This window comes from Mustela nigripes, chromosome 3 (assembly GCF_022355385.1).
Source record: "Mustela nigripes isolate SB6536 chromosome 3, MUSNIG.SB6536, whole genome shotgun sequence".
In the NCBI taxonomy this organism is placed as follows: Eukaryota; Metazoa; Chordata; class Mammalia; order Carnivora; family Mustelidae; genus Mustela; species Mustela nigripes.
In genome coordinates this window covers 54,957,629-54,980,368 of record NC_081559.1, presented here as the reverse complement: position 1 = coordinate 54,980,368, position 22,740 = coordinate 54,957,629, and the positions used below count along the sequence as shown (strand labels likewise).

Here is a 22,740-nt window from a genome sequence, read left to right as displayed (position 1 = left end):
GGCAGGCATTATTCAGTTCAAGAAAAATGTTTCACAATGACGTGACTTAAAATAATGCAGACACTTCCATATTTTGATTTATATATTTTATAGTAGTAAAAATTTACAATCGGGGCGCCTGGGTGGCTCAGTGGGTTAAAGCCTCTGCTTTCAGCTCAGGTCATGATCTCAGGGTCATGGGATGGAGCCCCACGTTGGACTCTCTGCTCAGCAGGGAGCCTGCTTCCTCCTCTCTCTCTGCCTGCCTCTCTGCCTACTTGTGATCTCTGTCTGTCAAATAAATAAATAAAATCTTTAAAAAAATATTTACAATCAATCTCTAATGACATTTTATCATCTGCAGTGAATCATTATGTATTAGTCAAATAAACTATAATATCATCAAGACTATGAATAATAAAATGATCAGGACTGTAGCTAACATTAGTGTACCAAATAAAAGTAAATCTAAGTTATAAAAAGAAAACAACTTAGGGGCACCTGGGTGGCTCAGTGGGTTAAAGCCTCTGCCTTCAGCTCGAGTCATGGTCCCAGGGTCCTGGGACCGAGCCCCACATCGGGCTCTCTGCTCAGCGGGGAGCCTGCTTCCCCCTCCCTCTCTCTGCCTGTCTCTCTGCCTACTTATGATCTCTGTCTGTCAAATAAATAAAAACTCTTAAAAAAAAAAAAGAAAGAAAACAACTTAGATCAATGACAAATGGAATGTCTGCAGCAAACTGAAAAGCAACATCATATAAAATCCTCAATCTAATTATGATAACATAGCCCCCAAAAGATGAAGATAATTCCACTGAATTACTAAAGTGGTAATCTAAACAATATTTGAAAGTCATACAACTTCTCAAATGAAACCAGCAAGCACATGAATGATTGCTCTTTGTGACCAACGGGCCTTTTCTCCTTATCCTAAAAGAAACCTGTTATTTCTTACAGCTGGCCATCAAACTGACCTCCTGAGTACTGGCAGTTTATGAAGCCTTACATCCAGTTATGCTTTAAGTTTTACTTCCTCACTCTCACACTCTGAAGCTATTTGTAGTTACAGTTTGGGCATGAAACAGTTACCTAATTTTCCAAACACAATCAGTCCACTGGTGTTCTGCAGATTCTTCTTCCCCCTTCAGTGCAGGAAAGGCACTACAAAACCATTTAATACATTGAAGAAGTCATTATCTCCCAGTACACTGAAGGCGTGAAGGCAACTTCCCAAAGTGTCATATAATTCCATGAATGTTTACGCCCTAGAATAACCCTATAATAACCTCTATTTTATCTTCCAGTTAAAAATGAAAATATTACTTCATTACTACGATTCCATTTTACAAATAAGCAAATTAGGGATTTACCTCTTGGTTGAAACAGGAGAAGAATATTAGAGAGCACTCTCAAAATATCTTAATATTTCAAAGCAGTCCAGTGAGACTGGACTTCTCAAGTTATTCGCATCATCTAGGATACAAAAATTCTCTATTTAAATCAGTTCTTGGCCAACAACAAGGAAATAATTCAATTTTAAAATTGGCAATAACTGGATTTTTTAATTAAGTGAATGTAAAAGTTTTAAATTTATTTTCCCAGTTTGCTTAGAAAAGAAAAAAAAAAACTGCAGTTCTGAATTAATATAGACTTAATTCAAATACTCAAGGTCATACAATTGCTAAAGTTTTTATTAAACTGAGTTTGAGAGTAGTTTTTTTTTTAAAGTCTCAATATATAAGAATTACAGAAGTAGATGAAGTAGATTTGGCTTATTCAGCTTATAAATGCAGTATTAACATCCCTCCACCCCCTCCATGAATACCAACTGCTCCTACTTCCTGCTTACCTTCTCTTTTGCTTTCCATCCCTACTACCCCACTCCACTATCTTCCTTCAAAAACAGCATAGGTAAAAATTAAGATAACTGGGGGCACCTGGGTGGCTCAGTGGGTTAAAGCCTCTGCCTTCGGCTCAGGTCATGATCCCAGGGTCCTGGGATCGAGCCCCACGTCGGGCTCTCTGCTCAGTGGGGAGCCTGCTTCTTCCTCTCTCTCTCTGCCTGCCTCTCTGCCTACTTGTAATCTCTGCCTGTCAAATAAATAAATAAAATCTTAAAAAAAAAATTAAGATAACTGGACACCTAGATCCACAATTTAGGATCTTCAGTATAACATACAATACATGAAATGCTGCACCTTCTCCTTACATAATAGTGGGGGTTGGTGAGGGAGTATACTTTGGCCAAAACACAGCTTATGTTATTGGTTGTGAATGTTACTAGTTTTGAAACTTCTCCTCAAATATCTATAACTAGAATATATTTCTAAGTGAAAGCCTACCTTTACTTGAAGCAGGTAAAATTATCTGCACATTTATATACATTATCTATGCACCTGAACCAGTTATTTCAATTTCTAATGTAGCAGGGAAACTGAATGTGCTTTTACTTTCTAATCTTCACATCAAATCAAATAAGCAGGTGCTAAACTCTGCTGTAATGTGATATTGTTACATAACAAGTTTCCTGTTGGCATCTATAAACACCTCCCGGTATCCTATACTATGTTACTAACTCTAATTTAGAGTTAAATCTGTAAATTATAATATCTACAGATTAAGTATATACCTGAAAAACAATGTGGCAGGCAGAAGACACAACCTTTCCCAGTGCAAAGTTTTTTTTGTTTGTTTTCTTCCATTTTTCCTTTCTGCTGAGTCCTTAACCAAAAGATTCTCATCTTGTACTTTTCAATGCATTTGATCCATACAAAGTAGGTACTGGAAGACAGCTGAGACCATCAACCTATTATTTTCCTGAATCTGATACAAAAATAACCAAGTGTGGAGAGGCATATAGTAAACTCAACCTCCAAAACAAAGTGTCAAACAAAGACACACACAGTATGCTTTACAACATCCAGAAACCTTATTTTGGACATCAGTTGTTCTCATTTTTATGTTACCATTTCCATAAGTGCTTCACAGGCACCAGAAAAGAAGATACTTCCATATCAATATATTGTATTCAAAGAGAAAAGCAGTCTTCTACTTCCCCTTTTAAAATAAAATAATCTAAGCCCAATTCTAGAAAAGCACCCTCTGTCAAAAATTTGTTTTTCTGCATTAAAGAAAATAAAATTTGACCAAAAATGTATATGAATCATTACTGATTGTATAATTACTATTCTTTAAAAGTTGGAAGACTGTATTTATTTTTTTCAAACTTAGTAACAAAAAGAACTGCGACCTCAACTAATAAATCGCATCTCGAAATATACATGATTGCGTTGTCCCTGTGTTACTTCCAGTGGTAACTGACACGCCCCGAATTTAACTGTACCAGACAGTTCTATCTGTCCCATCGCTGACCAAACACTGCTTCTCTGTTTCTATTCATTATGTATTATAAGAGGTCTAAACACAACCCAGCATGACGAGAAAAAAATTACAATTCTTATGACAGCAAAGTGATGCATTCAAGTTCTCTCTTGCAGTACATCCCTATCCGTGAGCATTAACAGACATTTTTGATAGAGCTAAAATGCGTTGGCTGCAAGCTCATTACTCTAAGAACCTTGGGCACCTTTCCTGAAGGTTTTCAGAAAACCCTCGTAAAAACCAGGCACTATTCAAACCCTGCAAACCAAACTTGCCAAGAACCTTGTGCAACGATCAATAACCTTGGCTCCACCACCAACCGCCTCAAATTCACGGTCCCTGAGACCAATGCAGCAAAACCCAGGCTAACGGCTAGCTAAAGCCCGAGAACTGCCGCGCTTCCCCTCCGCGCCCTCTCTGCCGCAGGGAGAGAGGTTAAGGGAAGAAGAGGAGTGGAGCTAGGCTCACCAGCTCCGAAGATGCTCCGGTGACCTCTGGCTGCGTGGCGAGAGCTGGGCCGGGAAGGCGCTAGTGCAGCCGCGACGGGCCCTGTGGACTATGCCCCTGGTGCATTCCTCGCATTCCTGCACAATCTGTCGCCAGCCGAGGAGCCCGCGGCGCGCGTTCCCCCCCTGGACACACACACCTGCCTACTGCTGCGCCCCGAGTGGCCACGGCCGCCGCGGCGCCTCTACTGCCCGCGCTCGCTATTTGTCGCACTCAGCCAACACGCAGCCAAATCCCAGCCCCGCCGCTCAACCCCTTGCTTCCCGGGTCGGGGTAACAGGGAGAGGGCCAGGCAGCCTGAGCGGTGGGCAGAGACACCAGAACCCCTTGGGGGTTGCGTAGGGGGGGGGGGGGTGCCGCAGCTCCGCTTCAACTCCTGGCAGGGTGAGGGGAAAGCGGCGGCGGAGGAGGGCAGCCGGGGAAGCTCCGGGCTCGGGAACCCGGAGGGGTGGAGCGTGAGGATACGCCGGGAAGAGCGAGGGGCGCGCTGGCCAGAGCGGGGTGGGCAGGACCTGCAGGAGCGCGGGACTCCGAGGGCAAACGCGAGACCACGCAGGGAGCCGGGGCGTGGGAGGAAAGATGGGGGCCAGGATGCAGGATCTGGGGCTGGAGGGACGCACAGAACGCCCCGAGGGCCGGGGAAGGCGGGAACCCCACGGTGTTGGGGGCGCGGGGCGGCGTGCCAGGCGGACAAGAGCGGGGGAGCCTCGGGGCAGACGTCCGGGAGGGTTCTGCGTGGCGCTGAAGTTCGGGGCCGGGGGCTCTGGATCCGAAAATGCCAACGTGGGGAGGGTCCTGCGCGGCGTGCAGTGGAGACCCGGGAGAGTAATAGCCGGGAAAAGCAAATGGAGGGTGAAACTTGTGCGCCTGCCGGGGGGAGGGGAGCAGGCAGGCGAGTGCGGGCAGGAACACGAGGCGGGGCAGGAAAGCCGAGGCGGCCGCGAGGCGGTGGGGACGGAGTAACGGGAGGGAGGCGCCCGTCCCCCCGCGCGCCCCTCACGGGCAGGTCCGGGCTCGGGCACGAGGGGGCGAGGGCCGGGGGTCTCGGGGGCAGGAGTCCTCGTGCCCTCCCGCGAGCTCGCACACTTACTTTCCAGGTTAGGCTGCGCCCGTCGTCGCTCGGAGAATCAGGGACATCTGCGCCGAGGGGTCGCCGCTGCGGCACCCGAAAAAATTAAAAAAGTGCCGCGGCCGAGCGGCTGCCCGCCCCTCCCTCCCCCACCCGCCCCCTCCCCCGAAGCGGCTCTCCCACCACCCCCGACGGCGGCGGTGGCCAACTTGCCCCTCTACCCGGTGCCCATGGTGCCGCCTCCGCGGCCGGCGTCGACACGGACTCAGCCCCGGAGCCCCCTCTACTGCCCAGAGGCCGCCGCCGCCGCCCGCCCAGCCGCCAACCCGCCTGCCCAGCCAGCCCCGGGCTCCCGGGAACGTCAGCACGCCGCCGTCTCCGGACCTGCTCCCCGCCAACCCCATTGGTCGGAAGGAGAAGGCTGGCCCTCCCCATTGGCCCGGCCCTCATATTGAACCGGCCAATGCGAACTGCGGTTTCAGGTCGCCATAGAGACCGATGCTGTTAAGAGCGAGAGGGCCTGAAGAAGGTGGGGAGTGAGGCTGAAGGTGTCTCAGGCTTTGCGAGCGGGAGGGGCTGTAGGGAAGAGGTACATGGGGGATTCCTGCATGCTGGCTCTGAAACCCGAGGCAGCTTGTGCTTTGGCTTCCTGCCAACCCCAGCTGTGCGTGGTAGGGTTTGTCCCTCATCTCACCTCGAATCCATGAGAGTCTAGGAGTGGGCATTTCGTTTTTCCTGCGACGGCGAGCCCCTGAGACGTTGACCTTTGACCTTTGACATGTGTGCAGCTTCTGCTACTCCAGGTGAGTTTGCACGCTCTTCTGTGCAAGACTTAATTCGCTGCTTCCCGACGTCGCTGATCCGCCCGAATACTACTTGTTTTTCGTTCAACCACTCCCCTTTCCCTGGGGGCGGATCTTGCCTCAAAATGTTGGGTCTAAAAACTTAACAGACTTACCTCAAGGAGACTCAAAGAATATTTCCTTGGAATGATATTTTGGTAAGGAAACAGGCTGACGTATATTGTGTTAGTTGTCATTGAGTCATCACATCAGATGATGTGTTCTCTGGTTCTCCAAGCAAACCTCTAATCTCGCCATTGAAGGATTTTTATTAAAGACCCACCTGTGTGTACATTATGCACTGTGAGCTTGGCAGGTGCGCGCTCTTTCCCCTAAGAGTTTTCAGAGTGAGGAAAGACAGGTGACAAAGTCGATTCTTCATGCCTGCTGGTGATCTCACAGAGTAAAGAGAATAGTTTACAGTTGAGAGGTGCTGTTTTCTGGGTATTTTCCAGTTTACCTCAAATTTGAGAAAGAAATGAACTGAGACATGCAGTTAGTACACAGAAAAATCTTGAGCTTTAATAACAAGTTCTTTGCTTTCCTTTAGTCACTTTGTGCTTGTTTGTCAATACCAGCTGTTTTTTTGTAAATAACTTTGATATTTAGATACTGGCTATTCAAGTGGGTCTTCATGAAAATATTACACTTTTAAGCATTTTATAGCTCTCTAATGTAACCACTGACATTCTTTTGGTGATTTTGCCATGTTAGTAAGATGTAAGAAAGCAATGTTTATGTTACCACCCTAAAGGGACCATATTTTGTGAAAAAGCTGATAGGATTTTGGAAATACAAATATCTATTGAGAGAAACAGATGAGTGTGTGTGCAAGCTACATAGGTCTAACTACTGTATGGAATTTTAAGTTGAATAATATGCTTTGCTATTAGTTTTTATCTTACTATAATTGGAAAATTACATAAATAGATAAGACTTAATATGGTGCTTTGATTGGAGAAACATCTCTCACAATTTGTAGTAAAATTTAAACCTAGTTGATAATCCTTTGCAGGGTTGATCTGTGGAAGAAAACAGTTGAACATATGAATGTTCCCCCTAAATATTTCTAAAATGGAAAAGGAATCAGCAGGGACCATAGTGTGTGCTTGTCTCATGCCTTGCCATCGTGGAAGTTTGCACATCATGCTTTTTATTTCTGGATTTTGTATGTGTGTTTGTTTTTGGAGAATAGAAAAAATAAAATGCAAATTGTATGACTCATTTTTAATGTACTAAGAAGATACCAATGATTTGGTTTTAAAAAACATCTAATAATAATGAATAGAAGATGTGTCTAATGGAAAGAATTATACTGATGTTTCCTTTATTCTTGCCTTGGGCTAGCGTAGAAAGAAGAAAACAAGAATTAATTTTTCTTTTACTCCAGTAATCTTTTCTTTCTGTATTTTTCTCAGATCACATGTGATGAGTATTTTGATATTGTATTCCATGTTTGCAGTGATTAAAATGTCACTAAAATTTGTGAATAAAGTCCCTTAAAATGTTGCTATTTGACATTATTATTATTAGTTATTTTTTGTAATTCTTATTTGCAGTTGAAAATTTTCTTTTGAACTTGCTCCTGTACTACCATGCTTTGCTGGATAAAGGCTAAGAAATCACTTTGTTCCAGTGAAAGTCTATGCTATCCAGACTTGGCTGGGTCTTCACCAGGAGGTTGATTAGACAGAACACTTAAGCAGGGACATTATCCAAGGCACTTCTCCCAACCTGTCCCATTTCTGCTCTTCTCAAGTCCCCACTGTACTTTGTCTTCTTCCAGTTCTATAAACTGAGGATCCATCATGAGGTTTCTCTCTTTAACTCTCCTAAACCCGATCTCAATTTTTATACCTGAATCACTTACTTTAGTCCTGACTGCGAAGGAGTGCCACTCTTCTGTTCTAGACTCATTATCCATTTCTACTCCCAAACATGGGCCGTCTTGTCTCCCCAGGATTATCCTCTATTGATCATAATTTCTCCCTTAGATAATATGTTATTTTCTCCTCCAAAAATTTTTCTTCCCTACACCTTACAACATACCTGACCATTTGTGAAACCACTCTTCTTCAGCCTACCTCCCTCTCCATCTTTTGGCTTTTCTTCTCACCAAAAAAAACAGTCTGAAGGGACTTTATTTCTTTCTTTTTTTTTCTTTTTTAAGATTTTATTTATTTACTTGACAGAGATCATAAGTGGGCAGAGAGGCAGGCAGAGAGAAATAGGAGGAAGCAGGCTTCCCACTGAGTGGAGAACCCGAAGCGGGGTTCGATTCCAGGACCCTGGGATCATGACCTAAGCCGAAAGCGGAGACTTTAACCCACTGAGCCAACCAGGCACCCCTGAAGGGAATTTCTTAAGGCTTTTATTTTTTAACCTTCAATATCCTGGCCCTTGAATACAACTGAAAAGATTCTGAAGGTTTTGCACTTTCTTCTCAAAATCCTAACTCATTTTGTCAGTAAATTTCTCTCCTACAAAAGGGCCTTATACTTGCAAGTTGCAGTTCCTTAATTCCAGATTTCCAGTGAAGGGTAGAAACCATTGTCTCTCACTCAGAGGTTCCATATTAATGCAAAGGAACAACTTGAGAAGAGGAAGCATTTAACCTGCTAGCCAAACCACCTAGGTAGGTGGGTCTTACTACTGGGAAGAAGTGTGGGAAGAGGGGTCTCTGTTGAGCCTGACTGAATGTGGATTTAGGGCAAAGTTCTAAAGACTGAAGAGGTTTTGGTGAGCATCACCTTCAAAAAAAAAAAAGTAAATTGCAGAAATCAAAAGGATTTTTTTTTTCAGTTACCATCTCAGGAAGAAGTCCATCAGAACCTTTCACGATTATGAAAACTTTGTAACTTTCCAGTGTTTGTTATTTTCATATTAGCTCATCATGATTAGTATTCCTGAAAAATAATAGCAGAGGCAGCAAGGGAAAGGGGGAGAGCAGAAACACTGGCTCCTTTCTCATTCTTGGAAGCCTATGGAGAAGGTAGAAGAAGTAAATACGAGAATTCCAAAAAACACACTAATTGATAGTTGCTTTTTTTGTTTGTTTTTAAAAGGGATGTTAAAACAGAGGCAGGTGGCAAATGAAGGAAAGAGAGCAGTGAAATAAACTGGTCCTGAGAATGGCTGCTAAAGCTTAATAATAGTTCTGCTCAGGATTTCAGAATCGACTGTGTGCCACCTCCAGACTATTCTCTGACTATACAAATCCTCCCCTGCCCTTAGAGGCCCAGCCCAACTGGTACCTCTAAAGCCTTTCTGAAAATTTCCCCCCACCTTACTCGCACCTCTGGAGAAGGTGATTTCTGTCTTAGTATTTTACTGTGTCACTCTCTACCCCATGGTATGGTTATTTATGTGTAAGCCTCCTCTCCTAGAAGACAGGATACATGTAATAGTTATGACTGTATAACTATTGAGGTTATAGTTATATAACTATATATAGTTATATATATATAACTCCATAGTGCCTTGGACTACTAAAGTATCTCCCACACCAAGAAAAGCCAACACTCATTAATCCTTTTATTCAGTCCTTCAAAGAATTTGACTTCTAACAATGAAAGCATAGAATCAGTAATATAGGGAGGTACTTACAAAAAGATGGGACTAGAGGTTCAATGTAGAGAGGTGAGATAACTTATTACAGAGCAGAGGAGAGGTTTCTGTGGCGCAGCCTCCCAAGGGAGAAAAGCTTTAAATCTTATCGCTAAGAGGACCTATCTCTGCCACTCTATGAGGGAGGGACTGTGTGAGAAGGACTGGCTGCATGTGCTTTGGGATGAAGTTACCACACTGAGAGGTAAAATTCTATGTTTTGGGAAAAGCAGTTGAAACTCAGCTTTGTCAAGCAGATTAAATAAGAGTTACCTACATTTTTTTCCATCCAAAGTATCCAGGTTGCTCTGTTTTTTGGAACACCGTAGAGTCCTGAGAATGTAACAACTTTATAAAATCATTAAGGCATCAAACACCTGGTAAGTGTAATAGACATGTTTCTAAGTACTTATATCCACAGCCACTGAAGTATGCAGCCCTGCAAGCTTCCTGCAAGCATCTGGCCATGGTATCAGCCAGAGAGACCTGATTCAAATGTAACCAATTCACTGCAGACCATTGGTCATAATCTATAACAATGCCAATCAGATTCATTTCCTGGAAATTTGGAATTGAGAGAACAAGTGAGCTAGAGAGAGCCCTGATATTTTCAGGGCTCCTATTCTCCCCACAAAGCCCGAATACACTTCATTTTTTAGTATTCCATGAACTATCTGTTTCTCATAGTCACCCCAATACTTTCTTTTCCTGGTTTGCATTTAGTGAGTCTCTGTTTCTTACGATAAAAAGATTTCATTACAATATTGTGCAAATATCTGACATCAAACCAGAACATGTATTATGACCATCTTACTGTACTATGAAGAATAACAGTCTAAAACTGTCTAACAAACTATAAAAAATGACCTAGTTTTTTAGTTCTAAATATTGCCAGTCTCAGTTAAAAGAACTTTATTTAGTGTGGTGTCTATTACTCCCCACTCCCCAACCTCAAAGCCTTATATTCTTCAACTCAGTTCTCCTCCCGTGAAATTGGAAACAAAAGAAGAACTTTGAGAAGATTAGCAATATGACTGGTTTTTTAAAGTAGAATCACTTGCCATGCTACTAATGCAGAAAGAAAAAGTTAGAATTTATATTTATTTTATACATGTCTAGTAATTTTTTAGAAACAGGGCTAAAAAATAAATATTAGATAGGAAAATTTGCCAGAGATATCAGTGACCACATAGCTCCGTGGAAACAGATTCTGAGATCTAATTTCCAGCAATTTAAAGAAAAGCTTTCAAGAAGAAAACCAGAATTGATCCAATATTGCTATATACTTAGCTAAAATCATAGAGTTTTCAACAAAAAATTTTGAGACATGCAAAGAACAAAACAAAACAAAACAGGGAAGAATAACCCAAATTCAGAAAAATACGTAGCCAGTGGACATGCTCAGGAGCCCACTAGTTGGATTTTGTAGGCAACTAATCCAAATGAGCTACTTTAATAAATACATTTAAAAACTTAAAGGTAAAATGACTCAACAAATAGGGACTCTCAATAAAGAAATAGAAAGTATAAAAAAGAAATGAAAACTACCCACTCTGATTAACAGAGAAAAAATGTTTGAAGAAAAATGAACAGAGTTTCAGAAACTTTGTGGAGCAGCTTGGAGTACAAGAAAGAAAGGAAGGATAGAAGAGTATATAAAAAATATTTCAAGGGTGCCTGGGTAGCTCAGTGGGTTAAGCCGCTGCCTTCGGCTCAGGTCGTGATCTCAGGGTCCTGGGATCGAGTCCCGCATCGGGCTCTCTGCTCAGCGGGGAGCCTGCTTCCTCCTCTCTCTGCCTCTCTTCCTACTTGTGATCTCTCTCTGTCAAATAAATAATTAAAAAAAAAAAAGAAGTCAATTACTTTAAAAAAAATTTCAAGAAGCAGAAATCAAAAACTTCCCAAGTTTTATTAAAAAATTAATCTACAGATCAATGAAACCCAGCAAATCCTTAGTAGACTAAACATAAGAATCAAAGCTAGATATATCATCATCAGATTGCTAAAAACAAAGACAAGAAAATTTTGAAGCAACAAGAGAATAACAACTCGTTATGTTCAAGGAAACCACAGTAAAATTAGTAGCTGACTTATCATCAGAAACAGAAGAAGCCAGAGAGCAATGGAAGAATAGATTTGAAGTTCTGGAAGAAAAAAAACCTATAGATCAAGAATTCCATATCAAGCAAAAATGATCTGTCAAAAATTAAGATTACAGGATTCATAAATGTATCTATGTTGAAAGTGTACTAATTACTGATGGAATCCATTTTGTTTCTAGCGTAGAGCGAAGCCTAAAGTGAAAGAAGGCTGTCAGACAGATGCGGGGCACTTGGAAAATCAACAATTTCCATTTGTAAAGTAGTTCTAGACTCAGTTCCAACCCTGGGATATCAAATGATCACCACACCAAACTGTTGTATAAGGTATAGATTTGAAGTTATTTTCCTTAAATAAATACCGTGAAAGTATGACTTCAGTAGTGTCTTAAGTCCAGAACTATCTGCCTGCTTCATAAAGATGGGAATGAGCTGATTAGAACAGTAGGGGAGAGAATATAAATAACATACAAGAGTTCTCCTTATATCCTATCTTCCAACCATAGCACCTAGCCCTTCTCATTCCTGGACACCTGTTTCCTTTACAAACCAGGTCAGCTAACTCTTATCACAGGGCTTCCACACAGTTTGTTACAACTTCTGTGCATCTCCCATCCAAGTACTAACCAGGCCCGACCCTGCTTAGCTTCCGAGATCAGACGAGATCGGGCGCGTTCAGGGTGGTATGGCCGTAGACTTCTGTGCATCTCAAGTTGGATTAGGGCCATAAGTCAACAGCACCTGCTGGTACATTATCTTGTCAGGAACCACAAGGCAAGAAATGCCAAATTTTTCTGTCATTTAATCGCTTTTAAAAATGAGGAAAAAATGATGAAAATAGATGAAGAAAAGGTAATTGACAAGATAGAACAACCCATTCATGATACAGATTTCCAACAAACTAGCAACAGAAGGGCACTTCCTTGATGTGATAGAGTGCATCTATGAAAAACCTATAGCTGTCATCACATTTGTGGTAAAAGACTGAATATTTTCCAAGATTGAGAATGAAATGATATCCACTCTTATAATTTTTATTCAACATTGTTCTAAAGGCTTTAGCCATTGTAATAAGGAAAGAAAAATAAATTAAAGGCATAAAAATTACAATGGGAAATTTAAAGCTATCTTTATTTACAGATAACATGATCATATACATAGAAAATTCCGAAGAAAATTCAACACAAGTAACACTAGAAGTAATAAATGAATTTAACAAGGTCACAAGATATATACGATCAGTACATAAAAAACAATTGTATTTTCATATGCTAGGAAATAGCAATTTGAAAGTAAACTTGAGGAAACAATTCCATTTATAATAACATAAAAACAAATATATACTGAGGAATATATTTTGGAAAAGTATAAGATCTCTGACCTATAGATTCAATGTGATCCCTATGAAAATACCAGCTAATGCTTTATATAGAAATCGATAAGCCAGTATTAAAATGCACATATAAGGGTGCCTGGATGGCTCAGTGGGTTGAGTGTCTGCCTTCAGTTCAGGTCATGATCCCAGAGTCCTGGGATCCAGCTCCACATGGGGCCCTCTGCTCAGCGGGTAGTCTGCTTCTTCCTCTCCCTCTGCTGCTCCCCCTGCTTGTGCTCTCTCTCTGAAATAAATAAATAAAATCTTTTTAAAAATGCACATACATGGAAACAAGAATAACAGCTCCCTCCAAAGAAACCCAACAGAGTAGGAAGAATTGCAATATCCAATTTAAAAATTTATTAAAAAGTTGCAGTAACAGAATATAGTATTGGCATAATGATAGCCATGTAGATCCATGACATAAATAGAGAGAGAGTGCAGAAATAAGTCCTTACATTTATGGTCAACTGAATTCCAACAAAGATGCCAAGGTAGTTCAGTGGGGAAAGGGGTGTCTCTTCATGAAGTGCATTGACTATCCATATGCAAAATCATGAGCTTTTACTCTTACCTTACAGCACACAGAAAAATTAACTCAGTTTGCATCATAGACCTAAAAACTCAAATTATAAGACTTGGGGGCACCTGGCTAGCTCATTTGAAAGGGCTGCAACTCTTGATATCTGAGTCATGGGTTCAAACCCCATGTTGGGCGTAGAGATTATCTAAAAAATAAAATCTTAAAAAAATAAAATTATCAGACTTCTAGAAGAAAACATAGTACAAGATTTCTGTGACTTTGCTTTAGACAAAGATATCTTGAATATGATACCACATCATGATCCATAAAAGAAGAAATTGATAAATAGTACTTAATAAAAATAAATTTTTTAAATAAAACTTTTGTCTTTTAAAACACAAGAAAATGAGAATATAAGCCATATAAGCCATAGAATATTTTCTTTTTTCTTTAAGTTTTTTGTTTTGTTTTTTCTTTCTTTCTTTTTTTTCTTTTTATTAATCTCTATCCCCAGTGTAGGCCTCAAACTCTTGACACTGAGAACAGGAGTCCTACATCTTCCCACTGAGCCAGCCAGGTGTCTGGGGAAAAATATTTTCTAATCATAGTCTGATAAAGGACTTATATAGAGAATATATATTGAATTTCTAAACATGAAAAGTAAGAAGGCAAGCAACTCAATTTAAAAATGTGCAAAATAAATTTTATTTTATTTTTTCAGTATTCCAAAATTTATTGTTTATGCACCATACCCAGTGCTTCATGCAATATGTGCCCATGTGCAAAATATTTGGATAGACATTTCACCAAAATGTTATATAAATGGTTAATCATAATAGAAGAAGATACTCGACATAATTAATCATAAAAGAAATGGACATTAAAACCACGATACAACTATATAACCACTACCATGGGTATAGGCAAAAGATTAATAATACCAAGTGATGATGAGGATGTGGAAAACTGGAACTATCATAAGCTGCTGGTTTCCACTCTGGAAAACCACTGGATGGTTTTTTAAAAATATAAGTATAAACTTACCATATGACTCAGCAAGAAATAAAACCACATGTCTACACAAAGATGTTTATATCAATAATATCAGTATTATTCATAGTTGGAAAAAAACAAAATAATCAAAATGTCTATCAAGTAATTATTAGATAAAATGTGGTAAAAATTATTTACTTATTTTAGAGACAGAGGTTGAGTGGAGGGAGGAACGCAGGGAGATGGAGGAGGCAAAAGAATCTCAATTAGACTCCATGTGTTGTGTACCCAGCTTGATGAGGGGCTCGATCTGATGACCCCGAGATCATGACCAGAGCCAAAACTGAAAGTGGGATTCTTAGCTGATTGATCCACCTAGGTGTCCCAAGACCACATGTTATATAATACCATTTGTATGACACTTCCAAAAAACAAAAAAAAAATAGACAAAAAGCAAATTAGTGATTGCTTTGAGCTGGGATGCAAAGATTGAATGTAAGTGAATATGATAGAACATTTTCAGATGATGGAAATATTCTAGAACTGAAGGGTGGTAATGATTGCACAATTCCACATTTATTAAAAATAATCACATTGTATGCTTATAATGGCTATATTTTCATGGAATATAAATTATGTCTCAATAAAGCTGTTACAAACAAAAACTTTAAAAATGATGTAAGCATATCATCTTACTAACATCATCTTCTAACATGATCTAAAATCTTCCAAATACCATTTCAGTGGATTGAGAAGCTGTTTGTTAATTGTTAAAGGAAAAAAAAAAAACTTGCAGGGAAAACTGATTGATAGGGAAGTCAGAAAATTATTAGAGAAAAAGCCTAAATTACAACCTTAGTATAACTATTGGTTGGAGTTGAAATTTGAGTGTCATAATTGAGTACATGAAGACAACTTTGTATTTCTTCCATATCTTTTTGTGGTATTTATTTTAGCTTTTATAGCCCTTACAGCCAAGTTTGGGAATAAACTGATGTTAAATTTGAATCTTTCTATGACCAGGTATTAAATCATGATTTTCAAGGTAATGCAACATTTTCCATCACAAAACTCTCACTAAAATTTATTTAACTTACCAATACTATAGGGGCACCCGGATGGCCCATTTGGTTGGGCATCTAGCTCTTGGTTTCAGTGGGGGTCATGATCTCAGAGTCATGAGATCAAACCTCACATTGGGCTCTGTGCTCAGCAAGGCATCTGCTTAGGATTTCCTCTCTCCTTTTGCCCCTCCCTCCCTCAAATAAATAAATCTTTTTAAAAAATCACTAATATATATTTCAGTACATCTTTTTTTTGTACTTGTGGATTGTTCTTTGTGTTTTATATGTTAGGACATTACATTTAAGTGATTTATAATTATGTTTGGTAATAGAGGTATGTGATTGAGAATGTTTACAGACCTCATTTTTAATAGAACATCTTTAGATAAAATGTACATTCTTTCCCTCTTGTTCGCTTTGTTTCTGTTGGTTTTTTAGTTTTTTCCTACCACAGGTGATATAAATCTCTGGAAAACTACATTCTAATTTTTTGGTGTTTTCATTGTCTTGAAGATCAGTTAGATCAATTACCTCTATCAAGTCACATTTGAATTTCTAACATCATTAGAGTCACTAATCATAACTGTGATCCATCTTGAGAGAGGTGAAGTCTCAAGTGGTATTGAGAAGAGTATTCTTTTGACACAGCCAAATGATGTAGAAGTGAGACATAACACAAATACAGTAGAGAGAAGGCTAAGGAAATTGCCATAAATAGAGAATTTGAGATAAGAAAAAAATTCCACCCACACAGAATTAATTCATTTCTATGGTCAATAGAAAACCTGATTTCAAAACTCTAGGCTTTCAATGATTTACTATTTGGCTTTGGAAAACTCATTTATTTTTCCACTGACTGCCCCCACATTAATGAAAATGGGGCATAAGATACTTCTCCTTTCTCACAAACACTACTCATTAACTTTTAAACCTAAAAAAAGGGAAATATGTAAGCTTCTGAACTTCTAGTATGAGTATAGTACTATACCTATCACAAATACAGGGGTCCTTGGTATCTAAGAGATTATATGAGAAAAGATCTCATTTCTACTTTATTTCAGCTTTCCTTTTTGCTTTCTTCCTTCTATTTTTCAGCAAGTTAAAAAAATTTTTTAATCAATTACCATAGTCTGAAATGCCACAGATGATAACCATCAGCATTTTATTAACTTTTAAATCTCCCCTTTTTGAAGTCACTATAAATAATCTTCTCATAGACTTAGGTGGTGTATCGTAATCTCATTGGGTCAAATATACTTAAATTATAAAAATATTTTATCTAATTACATCTAATTACCAGTTTTCTAAAATTATAGAATTTTCGAGCTGGGAAGAAAATTAGAGATTACAAACCAGCATTAACACTGGGTATATAACTTTCACCATCCAACCTTTTCAGTCTCTCTAGTAAAGAACAAATTAGTATGACTTAGACATTTCACTCTTTGCTATACATACATGTGTGACTAAATTTTTCAAAGCTCAAATAATTTCAGTTTAAAAATTTGTGTAGGGATAAAATATTAGAGGTAAAAAAAATATGCATTTATGCCAAGAACTCTCTTCCTTGCATTTATAAATGACTACTTTATCTTCATTGCTCCTCTATAATACTATTTGACTATTGAGAAGATGAAACTTTAAGAACTTTAAGGTATTTTGTGTTTATTCTTCAACATGTTGAACATAGAGGTGGTGGTCCTTAAATTGAGTCAAAACCTATTGACCACCACCTCTGTTTTAAAAGCTGACAAAATGTGTTTGCTATAGTTGGTGGAAGAGCATTGAGCTCAAAAGTCAGGAGATCTGGTTGGGTTCTAGCCTCAACTATGCTACCTGTTTCCTCACGTCTTAGACAAGTCGTTTAATCTCTCTGGCCCTGTGTTTACTGATCTGTAAAATATATCAGTCACACTCAACTCTTTTCTGGGTTTAGGTTAATTTGTGTATTATGAAATGCATGATCTCATTCTAAATCTTGGCTTTGTTTTCTTTATTTTCTTGAAGGAAATTTACCACAAATGTTTATCACTTGGCCCTTGAGTCTATTTCCACCGCCCTCTTTCTTCTCATGTTCTCATAAACTGCCTTTAAATACACTGCTTTCTTTTTCTTGGTTCAATATCTGTCTCTCCCCTTCACTCCCACTTGTATCTTGCCTTTTTTTCTCTCCCTCTAGGACCTTCCCTTTCCCCTTAGGGAACATCTCTCCACTAAAAAAATCGTGACAGAGGTCCATTTCTCTGCATGTTGAGGAACACTGCCTGTGAGTTGTCTCCCTTCACTGACAGGGAGAATAGAGAGGTTAGGTGCATGGGCTCTTGAGCCTGGCTGTGTATCTGGTTTCTACCACCCACTAGTTGGATGATCTTTACCTCAGTTTCCTATTTGGCAAAATAGGAACAACAGTATTACCCAGATATCACTGTGAATCTTAACTCAATCAAAATAGGTAAAGCTTTTAGTATAGTGCTTGTCTTATAAGAACTTGATCGATAAACATCCACGATTATTGCACGCGCTCTGTGGACCCTCATATGGTGGTAATCACTTCAGCACAAGCTAGAAGAGGAAAGGATAAAGCTGAGGCAATGGAATAGCTCTGGGTAAATTGAATGGTGTGTTCCTACACTTCGATGCCTTTTGTGACAACATTCTGTATTTCCTACACCTTGCCCTTTACTTTTCATCCTACTGGAATGTAAATGTTGGGCAAAAGCACAATCAAGAGGAAGACTGGCACAGTTTGTGGGTGATGTACCTTTTATTTAATTTGCAGGAATGGCTACCTAATGGCAACTTTTTCCTCCAAGTAAATTTCTGTTTGAAACTTGATTTTGTTTTGTTTTGTTTTCTGCCAGTCTTTTGAACTGGTATGCCATAATTATTATACTCTAGAACATTAAAGAAAAAGCCCAAGCATTGTCCTTTGGGCAGCTCTATTTATTTAATGCTCCATTTGAGAAATAGCACTGGAAAAAACTGTTCTTAGCAAAGAATGTTAATTGATGAAAACATTTCTTTGCTAACAATCTAAGGGAAGCAATCTGTTCTTAGCTCTTCAAACCACAAAATAGATTTAGCCATTCATGAACAAAAGCCAATTATTTATTTTCAATACTACCTTTAACAAGTCTTTGTTTTTGATAATGGAGCTCTCTTTCTATTCTCTATAGAAGCAGGTTTTAAAAATATGACTGCTCTTTTAATAATAAAAAGGCAGCTAAATCTAAGAACAAGATTGTCATTTGGGTATAAAACATAGTTTCCACCTTAATTTTCAACTACATGAGCTTTTTAAATGGGGAAGGGCTTATCCATTTTGATTAAGGAGTCTATATACCTAATATTCTGTAGAGCTAGCATAACAAAAGTCATGTAAAAAAAAAGTACAAGAGATAATTTTGACTGGTGAGAAACCAAAATTTTATAGTATTTCAAAAATTATAGTACTGTACATACTTGATGAGCATGGAAGATACTGAATCTGATTCAATCAATAAGCATTTTACTTTTCCTCATGGTTTTCTAGGGAAGAAGGAAGATGTTAGTACATATACTTATCAGGTCATAAATATTTTTGAATCTCAAAAAGAAATATATGAACAAAAGTAGAAATTAGAATTCCCAATCAAAGGATGTCACTTGGCAAAAAATATGCTTTTTAATAGAACATCTTCAGCACATTTTTATTTCAAATACTAAAATAAGAAAGAAAGTCACATATCATATGATCATTGCAAGAAACTGATATACAACTCAATAACAACAGCAACAACAATAACAAACAAATTAAAAATGAGCAGAGGAACTAAATAGACATTTTTCCAAGAAGATATACAAATGGCCAGCACATACATGAAAAGGTGCTCAATATCACTAATCATCATTGAAATATAAATCAAAACCACAATGAGATATCACCTACATCTGTCAGAATGGTATCATCATAAAGACAAGAGATACGCATTGATGAGAATGTGGAGAAAAGAGAACCCTTGTGCATTGGGTGAGAATATAAGTTGGTGTAACATGAAAAACAACATGGAGGTTCCTCAAAAAATTGAAAGTAGAATTACCATGCAATTCAGCAATTCCAATTTTGGTATCTATCTGAAGTGAAAAAATAATTATCTCGAAAAGATATTGCAAGCCTTTATTACAATAGGTCATTGCAGCATTATTTACAACAGTCAAGATATGGAAACAACCTAAGCATTCATCAAGGGCTGAATGGATAAAGATGTTGTAATACACACACACACACACACACATGCTGAACTATTATTTAGTCAAAAAAAGGAAGGAAATCCTGCCACGTGGATGGACCTTGAGGGCATTAATGCTGAGTGAAATAAGACAGACAGTAAAAGATAAATACTTTATGATTCTCATTTATATGTAGAATCTAAAAAGCCACAATCCACAGATGCATTGAACAGATTGGTGGTTGCCAGAAGCAAGGGTGAAATGGGTACATTTCAAAAGGTACAAACTCTCAGTTATAGATAGATAACTCCAGGATGTAAACAAAATTGTGACTAAAGTTTAAAATACTGCATTGTATATTTGAAGGTTGCTAAGAGATTAGATCTTGAAAGTTGTCATACAAACACACAAAATTTCTGTGTGAGGTAATAGATGTTAACTAAACTAATAGTGATAGTCATTTCACAGTATATACATATATCAAATCATCATGTTATAAGCCTAAAACGAACACAATGTTGTATGTCAATTATATTTCAGTAAATGGAAAAAATGTTAAATGGTAAATTTTATATTTTATCACAATAAAAATTTTTTATTGTTATCACTCCTACTAGCAAAAAGAAGCTACAATTACATAAAAAAATAAGGAATTCAATAGATGTTCCAAGATATATAAGGTAATTAAATTCTGTGATTATTTTGCAACCTTCTAATTAGATGTTTCTGATTTATTTTAAGTTCAGAAATGTTAAGGTTAATATAATTAGTTCTGATAATCTCTTCATTCTGCTTCTTATATATTGTGCATTTAGAGTTTTCACAGTTTAATTTGGCCAGTTGATGGCTCTAGAAAGCAAAATCCCATTTTTAATAGGACCCATGTAAGAGATGTTTAACATCTCCTTAGTTTGTCCAAACTTGGTGTTGTATGCTAATTCACCTCAGGATTATAATAGTACTTCAGATTTTGTTCCAAGTTTTCTTTCCATGAAATCTTTGGACAGTCTGCTTATATAACATATAGGAGGTGGTTCTCATTGTTGAGCATATTGCATTTACTTTTTACTAGACTACTGAACATCCGTCAGATAAAACCATTCAGATATGAGCAATGTGAAGTAGATTTGTAGTCATTTTTATTTGCACCATAATATCTAACATTTATGTAGCATTTACTGTATGCCTGACACAGTTCTAAGCACTTCATGTATATTATTTCATTTATCTCTATAAGAACTATATGAGGTAGGTATACTATTATTATCTTCACTTGATATTAAATTATGGCACAGACAAGTTACTTCGCTTGTCCAAAATCACTCAACTTCTAAATAGCATAAGCTGGGATAACATCTTTATTTTTTTTCCTGTTTCATATTTCTCCTCTCTATCAATATTGAACATTAGAATGGAGATGAGTCATTTCATTTTTAAATCAACTTTAGTAAGATATAATTTACATAAAACAAAATATACTCATTTTAAGGGCATGGTTTGATGAGTATTGATAGACCATTCATCCACATAAGCACCAATAGAATCATTTCTATCACTTCAAAAATTTTCCTTACTGGCCCTTGCCAAGCAACAATTGGTCTGCCTTTTGTCATTATACATTAGATTTATTTCATTTAAATGGACTCATACAACATGTACTCTTTTGTTTCTGACTTCTTTCACTCAGCATAACGATTTGAGATGCAGCCATATTATATATATCATTAGTTCATTCCTTTTTATTGGTGAGTAGTACTGTATTGTATGTATATGCTACAATTTGTTTAGTCATCTACCTATTGATGGACTCTTGAATTGTTTCAGTGGTTATTATAAATAAGCTGCTGTGGACATTTGTGTACAAGTTTTTGTGTGGGCATATATTTATATTTCTCACGGAATTGCTTGGTCTTATGATAAGTTTATGATTAACCATTTAAGAAACTGCAAAAGTTTTCCAAAGTAGCTATGCCATTTTATACACCCATCAACAATGTATGAAGTTCCAGTTTCTTTATATTCTGGTCAATACTTAGTTGTCAATATTTTAAATTTTAGCTATTCTAATGTGTGTAATGGTATCTTATTGCGGTTTAAATTTGCATTTCCCTGATGTCTAAAGATATTGAATATCCTTTCTTGTGCTTATCGGACACGTGTAGATCTTCTCTTGGGAAGCATCTGTTCAAATAATTTACCTTTTTAAATTGCTTTCTCTTACAATTATAAGTTATAAGGTATTTATATATTCTGGATTCAGGTTGTCGGCTATATGTATCAAAGATACGTACACGTTTATCATACATCAGATATGTGTACCAGTTACATATATCTCCTAGTGTTTTCTTTGCAATTTAAGTTCCTGAACAGTGTCATTTGAAGAGCAAAAGTTGTAATTTTGATTAAGTCCACTGTTTCTATTTTTTAATTTATGGCTTGGGCATTACTGTCTTATCTGAGAATTCATTTTCTACTCCAAAGTGATGAAGATTTATGTCTGTTTTCTTCTAGAAGTCAAATTTATAGAGACAGGATATAGAATGGTGATTTCTAGGGGCCAAAGAGGACAACAGTGGGGAGCCAGTGTTAAATGAATATGGAGTTACAGTTTGGGAAGGTGAGAAAATTATGGAGATGTATGGTGGTGATAGTTGCACAACAATGGGAATGTACTTAGTGCCACTGAACTATATACTCAAAAATAGTAAATTTTATGTTATTTTTATCTTACCACAATTAAAAAAATCAGCTGACCATATTTGTTGATTTTATTTCGAGACTTTCTTCTCTTTCATTGTTGTATGTTTATCCTTATGCCAAAACTATAATATCTTGTTATTTGTACTTTTTTTATAGTCTTAAGATGAGATAGTGTAAGTTCTCCAACTTTGTTGTTCCTTCCCAAAATTCTTTTGGCTGTTCTAAGTCTTTTGCTTTTCTGGATAAATTTTAAAATCAGATTATCAAGTTCTATTTTTTAAAGAAGCCAACTGGGAAGTTTATTGGGATGGCGTTACTTTGTATATTACTATGGGTAGAACTGACGATAACATCAGTTTTTAGAAGTGAATATAGTATATCTTTCTTTTTTTTTAA

The 22,740-nt window shown here is 37.9% G+C and overlaps 2 protein-coding genes across 2 annotated transcripts in view; one reads left to right on the top strand and one right to left on the bottom strand.

Moving 5' to 3' along the window:
• PKP4 (plakophilin 4) overlaps positions 1 to 5,057 on the bottom strand; it is a 246,470-nt gene extending 241,413 nt beyond the window's left edge. Inside the window, exon 1 of the mRNA XM_059394005.1 lies at positions 4,955 to 5,057. The gene's annotated coding sequence lies outside the window, so the exon portion shown is untranslated. The remainder of the gene's footprint in view (positions 1 to 4,954) is intronic.
• Positions 5,058 to 5,380: 323 nt separating this feature from the next.
• CCDC148 (coiled-coil domain containing 148) overlaps positions 5,381 to 22,740 on the top strand; it is a 237,428-nt gene continuing 220,068 nt past the window's right edge. The window contains exon 1 of the mRNA XM_059394002.1: positions 5,381 to 5,736. The gene's annotated coding sequence lies outside the window, so the exon portion shown is untranslated. The remainder of the gene's footprint in view (positions 5,737 to 22,740) is intronic.